Here is a 9759-nt window from a genome sequence, read left to right on the forward strand (position 1 = left end):
TATTTTATATACCTATGGTAGCATTATTCCTTAGGGGGTCCTTATCAAAGTTAAATTGATGTACACTGAGAATGAGAATTGGATAAAATCATGAGACTGAAGAAGGAGAGATGGAATATTTTCCGTTGTAATGGCTGACATCAGCCTTCTGCTAGTCAGTGCTTTTCCTAGTTATATAGAAAAACATACATAACTTTTTAATTTTCCTTGTTAAATAGCCTAGTTTGGCATCTTACTTCTGAGAATACAATGATGTGTTAGCCATGATATAGACTCCTGTAAGTTAAAGAAACTTGGTTGTGACATTGACTTGGCTACTGATTAGTATAACTGTACCTTCATTTAAGTAATTTCACGTGGGCTGTAATAGTCTGGAATTCCAACATTCTCATTGTTGCCAAGGAGCCTAGTTACTCCCAACCTTAATCTATAGAGTATCACCATTAATCTTTAAAATATAGTTATTATTTCTATTTCTTTGAAAAATATTCCTCATTGAATGGAATTCATTCTGAGTTCTTCTGAGGAATTTATCTGGGGTGTGGATACTCTGATCTGAAATAGGAAGCCTATTATAGCATCTCTGCTTCCATGACATCTTGTCAATTCTGTGTCAAAACAGTCCTGGCATCTCTTCTATAAGCTGTTGACCTACCCAAGCTTCACTAAGTTATCCCAACAGCATATTAGGACTAGTTCCAACAGTCCTTGCAAGGACTTTAACTCATGAGAAAATGCTCCCATATAAAAAAAATTTCCCCCCCACTTTTAGCCTTGCAGTAACATCTCCCTGATCTAATACCCAAAAGAACCACTCCTATTTGTTTTTCCAAGTAATTAACAAGTGCAGTGAGGTTCCATAATTCTTTCTGGGTATAAACTGTTTAGTTCTAGAGTAGAGACTACATTTCCTTTGTTCAAGTTGTGCTGTAACTTCTCTCTGGTTATTCACTGGGAGATGATGAAAGGTTGAGGACACCCCCTTTGAAAAGGAAAAGCATAATCTTATGAGACACCTTCTTGAGATGATAGTTCTGTAGTGTCTCTGGTCAAAAGGAGACGCTTCCTCTATCTGGGAGTGGGAATGTTCCCACTAGCTTAGAGTATTCAGGAATGAGAGATTCTCAAACTTGTCCACCCAAAATGACTTAGTATGTGACTCTTTCTCTGTAAGGTCCATAATTTTGGCATAGGAAGCCCATAGATATAATTGATAAGTCTCTTTTGTAACTATGGTTAATAATACTGTGTTGCATATTTGGAAGTTGCTAAAAGAGTAGATCTTCAAAGTTCTCATCACAGAAAAAAAAAAAAAAAAAAAGGTAACTACTTTGTAGGGTTTCTCTGGTGGCTCAGTGGTAGAGAATCTGCCTGCCAATACAGGACACAATCCCTGATCCAGGAAGATACCACGTGCTATGGAGTAACTAAGCCTATGGGCCACAGATATTGAGCCTGTGCCGCAGATATTGAGCCTGTGCTGTAGCCCAGGAGCAGCAACTACTGAGCCCACGTGCCACAGCTACTGAAACCTGAGCGCCCTAAAGCCCACGCTCTGTAACAAGAGAAACCATTACAATGAGAAGCCCACACACCACAACTAAAGAGCAGCCCTGGCTCACCACAGCTAGAGAAAAGCCTGCACAGCAACAAAGACCCAGCACAGTGAAAAATGAATTAATTAAGTTATTGAAAAGGAACTATGTATGGAGATGAACATTAACTAGACTTAAGATCATTTGACAGTAGGTGAAAATATGGAATTATTTTGTTGTACACCTGAAGCTAAGCTAATGCTATATGTCTATTATACCTTAACAAAAGCAAATGGACATTAATTTACCTAGTGATTCAAACATTTGTTTTCCATTTATTCATTTCCAGGAAAATGTTGTAGAATATGTTTCAGAAAATGAGAAAGTAAAAAAAAGAAAAAAATATTTTATGAGATCCTGGAAATGGGAAGACCAACATAGAAGAGAGAGGAAGAGAACTCTTTAAACTGATGATAAAGTAAAGACCCAGAACAGGGGCTCTGCAGCTGGCCAAGTGTATACATTCATGCTAAGTCACTTCAGTCTTTTCTAATTCTTTGTGACCCCATGGACAGCAGCCTGACAGGCTCCTCTGTCCATGGGATTCTCTAGTCAAGAACACTGAAGTTGGCTGACCTGCCCTCCTCCAGAGGGTCTTCCCAACCTAGGGATCAAACTTGAGTCTCTTGTGTCTGTCTGCATTGGCAGGTGGATTCTTTACCACTAGTGCCACCTGGGAGGCCTGCAGCAGGCCAAGTGGTCAAGTCCAATTTGAAGAAAGATGGAGGATCCTGTTTGATCAGATTAGATCGATCAAACACAATAATAGTTTCAGACAGTTGGAGATAGGGTTATATATAAAGTTAACAAAATATTAGCAACTATTGACTGCAGGGGAAAAAAAATTTACTAGAAATGAAATTCAGTTATAGTACACAGGTGACTTAATTTTAAACAATATTTACCTAGTTATACTCATGAAAACACTGAGTATTTATAAGGGCAAAAATTATATCATGACTATATTAGAAGTACAAGAGGACAAGCATATATGTTTAAGGGGACCAGAGAGGAGAGTCAAGTTCTCATATTTGTCCACAGAAAGTCAATAGACAAGATTTTAAATTAAAAATAAAAATGTAAGTAGTAGGATAATCATTTTATCTAAAAATACAAAACTAAATACTAGAAGTGTCAACTGAGAATACTAAATATATTTACTTCTGTAAAGCAGGAATCTGATGAGGAGGTTTCAGGTAGGGATTTGATCTTTACATTTGTTATAAGACATACAGAAATATTATAATGCTATACACATTATTATTGTGATAAATTAAAGTTTTAAAATTTAAAAAAAAGAGGAAAAGGTAAGGGAAGAACACATCTTTGCTTCAGTGAAGAATGCAGTATGACTATAGTTCACAGAACAACTCTTTTATAATTAACCAGATTACCAAAATAATGTCTATGTCTTGGTCACGGAAACCATAAAAGTGGTAGTATTAAAGAATCAACTATAGTCACATCTATGAAACATAACACGAGTTTTATTCTCAACTGTGACACTTAATATCTGTGTGGCCTTGGTTGAGTTCCCTAGATTACTGAACCTCAGTTTCCTTATCTATGAAAAGAGTCACAGGACTACTGTAAGGATTTAATCAAATAATCCATTTAAAATACCCTCCATCTCTCCCTACATTTAATAGCTACATGAGAAAATATAACCAGTTACTATTTCCTAGAAATCCATTTTTTAATTGTAAAAAATATAATCTATAAGTGAAGTTACTATGTTCATTGTATTAATGGAATTATAGTTAATCTAAAAAACTCACACATGCAACTGACTACAAGAAGTTGTTCTCATGATTTCCCAAAGTGACATCAATCACTGCATTAGTCATTTTGATGCTTTTAGCTAAGTAAGGCGTTGATTCATACATGAGACTAACAATAATGAATGAAATTATTTGGTGGTAGTCTCTTAAATGTAATGAAAACTAGAGAATTCCTTCAATTCTTAGAAGAGACAGAATATCTAAAGATTTCACTAAACAAATTGATGTTTCATTCGTACCTCATTGTCACTCTCAGTGGGTATCATATGTCAGTGTTCAGCAGGTGTCAAATAGAATCAAATAGAAATACAGTTGTGTGCTTTGGACTTCTTCAATGCAGGCAAGATAAGCAGAAAAAATGCATTCAATGTCAGTGCTCCAATGTAAGTGAGAAGCTGGAAACATAAAAACGTTAGTAGGAAATATAATATATGGAAATTAGTTTGCCTAACCCTACTTTCTGACAGAGAGTGATGGCTACCCTCTATTTATCTATTTGATATCATAAACTGCTTATCTCAGCTCCAGGGCTGATACCGCTTTTCATGAAGCAGATGGTGAATCACAGTTAAATCAAAAACTGCAACTGTTTTAAATGTAAGGAAGTGCAGTTTGTTTGTCTCACAACGAAGACATTCCAGCAAATGATTTTTCCATTCCTGTAACATCTGAGTGAAACTATTTTAAAATGCATCTAGTCAAGGGCAGATTTTTCATTATTTCTTCATCAAAGTGATTTCTATTATATTCAATTCAAAAAGAAAAATGAACCTCAGCTATATAAAGCAAATAACTGGGAATTTACATTTTACATCTATCAAATATGCCAATTTTATAGGCCTAATGGATGAGTTTTAATAGTTTTACTTTTTAAAAACTTTTTATTTTGTGTTGGGGTACAGCTGATTAATAGTGTCTTTACTAATAGCTGTTTAAAGGAATACACATGGTTTTGGGAAAAACTATTTCTCTTTCTTATAGATCACTGAAATAATTTTCCTAACACTAAAAATGTCATATTGAGAGACAATACAGAATTAAGAAGAGTACTCAAAGCACAATTTTTAGCTTAGAAAATTTATTATTATTTTACAAATTTATTTTTAATTGAAGGATTTCTTCAATATTGTATTGGTTTCTGCCATACATCAACATGAATCAGGCATAGGTATACATATGTCCCTCTGTCTTGAACCTCCTTCTCACCTTCAACCCCATCCCACCCCTCTAGATTGTCACAGAGCATGGGATTTGAACTCCGTGCATCATGCAGCAAATTGCCACTGGCTATCTATTTTACATATGGTAATGTATGCATTTCCACACTACTCTCTCAGTTCATCCCACCCTCTCCTTCCCCCGCTGTGTGCACAAATCTCTTCTTTATGTCTGCATCTCTTTTGTTTCCCTGCAAATAGGTTCATCGGTATCATCTTTCTAGATTCTATATATATATATATATATATATATATATATATACGTGTGTGTGTGTGTGTTAATATATAGTATTCATTTTCTCTTTCTGACTCATTCCATTGTGTATAATAAACTCTAAGTTCATCCACCTTATTAGAACTGACTCAAATATGTTTCTTTTTAGAGCTGAGTAATATTCCATTGTATTTATGTACAACAATTTATTGCTGATGGACATCTAGGTTGCTTCCAATAGTCCTAGCTATTGTAAATAGTTCTGAAATAAGCATTGGGATACATGTGTCTTTTTTAATTATGATTTCCTCAGGGTATGTGACCACTAGTGGAATTGTTGGGTCATATGATAGTTTTATTCCTAGTTTTTTAAAGGGATTTTTGTACTGTTCTCTGTGGTGGCTGTATCAATTAACATTACCACCAACAGTGGAAAATTCATTATTTTAAAGAGTGGACACAAGAAACACACAGTCAAGTAAAAGAAATTGCTGCAAGTTAATGAGAAGCAAGATTTTTGATAGGTAACATAAGCAATATAAATAAAAACTAAAGAAATCAAAGTGAGAAGATGACAACCAGGTGCAGTTAGCTAGTTCTTAAAAGAAGTATACAACACAGTAGTAGATGGAATGAATATTTTTCAAACATATTTTTCCATATATTTACTTATGAAAAGATTAAAAATCACTATGAATGTGGAGTGATTAGTGGCACATTTTTTAAAAATGTGAGTTCATCACTGACTATCTATTTGATTGGGTTATGTATTTACCATATTAATTGTAAAATACTAATGATTTAATTCACAGTCATAGACTTTGATTATAAAAGACATATTTATTCAAGTAAAAATGTGACAAATCTTATACAAGGTAGGTACTCAGCAATTATATTTTGCTAATTTCCTCACTTTTATTATCTTCTCAAATTGCCTTCAGAAGTGGCATATTCTGAATTTATGCTTAAAAATGTTTTGAAGATATTTATATATGAGAAAGGAACTTATATTAGCAAACAGGTCTATAAATATTAGCCTTCCTTCTATGGTCATGAATGGTTCTCCAGTCAATGAAGTTTATCCCAGGGGAATTTGGAAATTATTGGAGACATTTTTGGTTAACCTAATGTGTAGGTGCTGATAGCACCTACTGAGTAAAGGACAGCAAGCATGCTGAACATCCTAAGTGACTCAAAACACCCAGGAGAATCCTCTCACACAGAGAATTACCCAACTCAAAAAGTCAGCAGTGTTGAGGTTGAGAAACTCTGATCCATGTAACAAAAATGGTCCCTCAGGTTTAATCAAATATTTTAAATGTAGAAACAATCCATTCATTTTTGAGAATTAGAGTTCCCTTGTAAAGTTTAGGACAGAAGAAGACAAGAATGTAAGGAAAAAGAAAAAAAAACAGCATCAGGAAGTATAAAGAGAACTCAGATATTTCCTACTGAGAGACATGGGTTTACATAATCAATACCAATGAATGCAATCTCTGATGGAAGTCAGCATTTTATCTCAATGTCCCTGAGCTTCTATTTTCTCTTCTAAAAAATAAGGATAAACAATGATTTCCTTTTATGCTGATAAAAATTAAATAAAAACATATATAAAATTTCTGGCTGAATTATAAGGCAAAAAATAAGATGTTCAAAGAATAAAGATTCTGATTATATAGAGATGAGGCAAAGAATAAACTGTACTCTAAAATTCATACACTTGTCCAACATGATATGATTTTGAATTATTGTAGAAGTTTGGATTCTAACCTCAAAAACTAAACAGTTGAACATTTTTATGTTAGATCAAAGGGGAATGCAAGCACATTGCTAAACACTCTGAATCTCTCTTTGTCAATCACCCAACAGGGCTGGCATTTTTTTGTGACTATTTTTAATTCCTGTAACTAACATTCAAATTTCTAAGATTAATGCTATGTAGAAATTTTAGCATTATTGACTTTTTTCATTCTGATTTTCACTTACTTCATTCATCATTTTAAGATACTGTCTACCTGCTTTCTGTTAATATACTGACTTAAAGAATCTGACAAGGAAAATAGGAGAATTCACTAGGGAGCACCAAGCCACAGTTAAAAAACTACCTAAATTGAAAAAGCTTGAGCTCAGTGACAATAGAATCTGTGGAGGTCTGGATATGTTAGCAGAAAAACTTCCAAATCTTACACATCTAAACTTAAGTGGAAATAAACTGAAAGATATCAGCACCCTGGAACCTTTGAAAAAGGTGGAATGTCTGAGGAGCCTGGACCTGTTTAACTGTGAGGTCACTAACCTCAATGACTACCGAGAGAGTGTCTTCAGGCTCCTGCCCCAGCTGACCTATCTGGACGGCTATGACCGAGAGGATCGTGAAGCCCCAGATTCAGATGCCGAGGTGGATGGTGTGGATGAAGACGAGGATGATGAGGAAGGAGAAGATGAGGATAAGGAGGAGGATGAAGACGGCAAGGAAGAAGAGTTTGATGATGAAGAGGATGACGATGAAGATGAAGATGTAGAAGGGGAGGAGGATGAAGATGAAGTCAGTGGGGAGGAAGAAGAATTTGGACAAGATGGAGAAGTTGATGAAGATGATGAGGATGAGGATGAAGATGAAGATGAAGATGAAGAAGAGGAAGAAAGCGGGAAAGGTGAAAAGAGGAAGAGAGAAACAGATGATGAAGGAGAAGATGATTAATAAGACCCCAGTAACCTGCAAAAAAAAGAACTGTTGAGTATTGGTTGGACTGCTGATATGGATTTGGTAGCTGTTTTTTTTTTTTTTTTTTTTTAAAGAAAAAAAAAAAGGTAGCTTTGATACAAACCCCAGGACACCCACCCACCCAAAGAGCCAAAGAATAGTTCCTGTGACATTCCACCTTCCTCCATTTAGTCCCTCTTGGAAATCCACCACCAAGCTTGGGGACTTCACCCCAACAAAATTGTAAGCGTTGTTAGGTTTTTGTGTAAGACTTGCTGTAGTGTGGATAGCTGTGATTGGTGAGTCAACTGTCTGTGGCTGCCAGTCACACCAAGATTGTAACAGCATTTTTACTTTCTGTACAACAAAGAAGCTTTGTAAATAAAATCAACATTTTGAAAAAAAAAAAAATGCTAAAACCTCAATTCTCAACAAGCAAGAGCTAATTAAAACAAGTTCAGGTTATTTTTTGTTCTAAAGAAATCTCATATGAAAATTGAAATCCATGAAGTATATTAGTGCCTTTAAAATTTCAAATTGTTCCATAGTATATGAGTCAGAGATATGTAATCAACCCAAAGAATGCAATGGAATTGGGGACCCTATTTCATATTACAGTAAATTTTCAATGATAGCTCATTACTAATAAATAGAAAACATGAGCAGTTGCTACTTAGAATCCAAATACTAGTCAAAATCCTATATTATTATATTTTCTTTTATTAATATTGCATTACATACCCAGTAATGGACACATCATAAGATGTTAAAAATCTACTTAAGTAATGTAGAATAAAAATAGAATTTTCCCCCCTGTGTCTTGATTGTAACCAGAAAATATATTTGAAATGAACATACAGTATATCTGGTTATTGGCAACCTACTGTTGTGTGGGAATGTGTATAGAGTAGGTACACTTTTAAAAAATGTCTTAAAATTGCTTTTTAGATAATTCACTGAGAGAAACCTCAGTGAATTTGAGAGATTTCATTTGGAATTCTTATAATCCTGTCAACAAAAAAAATAAGACTTAGATCTACTTTATAGTTATAACCTAGAGTGAGAAATGTAACATGTGCCTATATGTAACACTGCTTTAATAAAATATTTCTTTGGTAAGTACTGAATGCTATAAGAGCTTTTAAAAGAGAAAAACATCTCTACTAGATAAACTAAGTAGAAATATTCTTCAAATTTTAAATATTGGTCTCATAAATGAGAATAGGGGCAGACAATGATTTATTCTTCTATCTGACAATAACATTCATAGATAATCCAGAAAAGATGGGTTCAAATTTTCTCAAAGTTTAGCAATTGCAAACTAAATATTACAAAGAAGTGAAAAATAGTCATGAGGTTTGTTTTTTTTAAGAGAATAAAAAATATCAAACTTCGTTATCTTCAAATTTACATTTTACTGTAAGTAGTATAGTTTATTAAGTTCTGAGAGATTGTTCTGCATGCAAAATTATTTACTCTGACAAAATATCAGTCTCATTTAATAGCAAATAAATACTGACTTGGGATTTCCCTGGTGACTCTGTGGTAAGGAATCTTCCTGTAATTCAGGAGCCACAGGAGACATGGGTTTGATCCCTGCATCAGGAAGATTCCCTGGAGGAGGACATGGCAACCTGCTCCAGTATTCTTTCCTGGAGAATCCCATGGACAGAGGAGCTTGGCTGGCTACAGTCCATAGGGTTGCAAAGAGTTGGACATGACTAAAGCAACTTAGCACACAGATAATGACTTATAAGTTTAAGAACTCAGAAAATTCCATCCCCAGACCTTCTTTCAGGCAAAGATAAAAATATAGATAGATAGATAGAGAGTATGTTGTAGCAAAGCAAAAAATAGAAACAATTGAATCCAAAAATGATATGAGATAAAAGAAATAAAGAAAAAATAAATATAATGATTTGAATTTTCTCAACTTTGAATTAAAGATCAATGATTATTTCACAGAGAGCAGAATAAATGTTTCTGCACAGCATAATACAAGACAAAACAAATTAAAACCAACAAGTAAAAATAGCTTACAAAAAATAACCATTCAAAGTCCATCGGTTATATGATATATCATCAGTACAAAAGAGATGGGGTTTCTAGCTTTCGCTTACGATATGGGGAGCTAAAAGGAGCACTCCTCCCCACTCTACAATGAAAAAGATCTGAGTTAATTTCAAGTGTATAACTTGTCTCAAACCCTTCAAATTTCTAAGGTCAGAGAACAACCAACTTGCATCAA

General features: G+C 34.3%; 1 pseudogene; it reads left to right on the forward strand.

The window, feature by feature from the left end:
- Positions 1-6911: 6911 nt before the first annotated feature.
- On the forward strand, positions 6912-7538 carry LOC139034785 (acidic leucine-rich nuclear phosphoprotein 32 family member B pseudogene; annotated as a pseudogene).
- Positions 7539-9759: the final 2221 nt, after the last annotated feature.

The sequence above is a fragment of the Odocoileus virginianus genome, chromosome 4 (assembly GCF_023699985.2).
Source record: "Odocoileus virginianus isolate 20LAN1187 ecotype Illinois chromosome 4, Ovbor_1.2, whole genome shotgun sequence".
Classification (NCBI taxonomy): domain Eukaryota; kingdom Metazoa; phylum Chordata; class Mammalia; order Artiodactyla; family Cervidae; genus Odocoileus; species Odocoileus virginianus.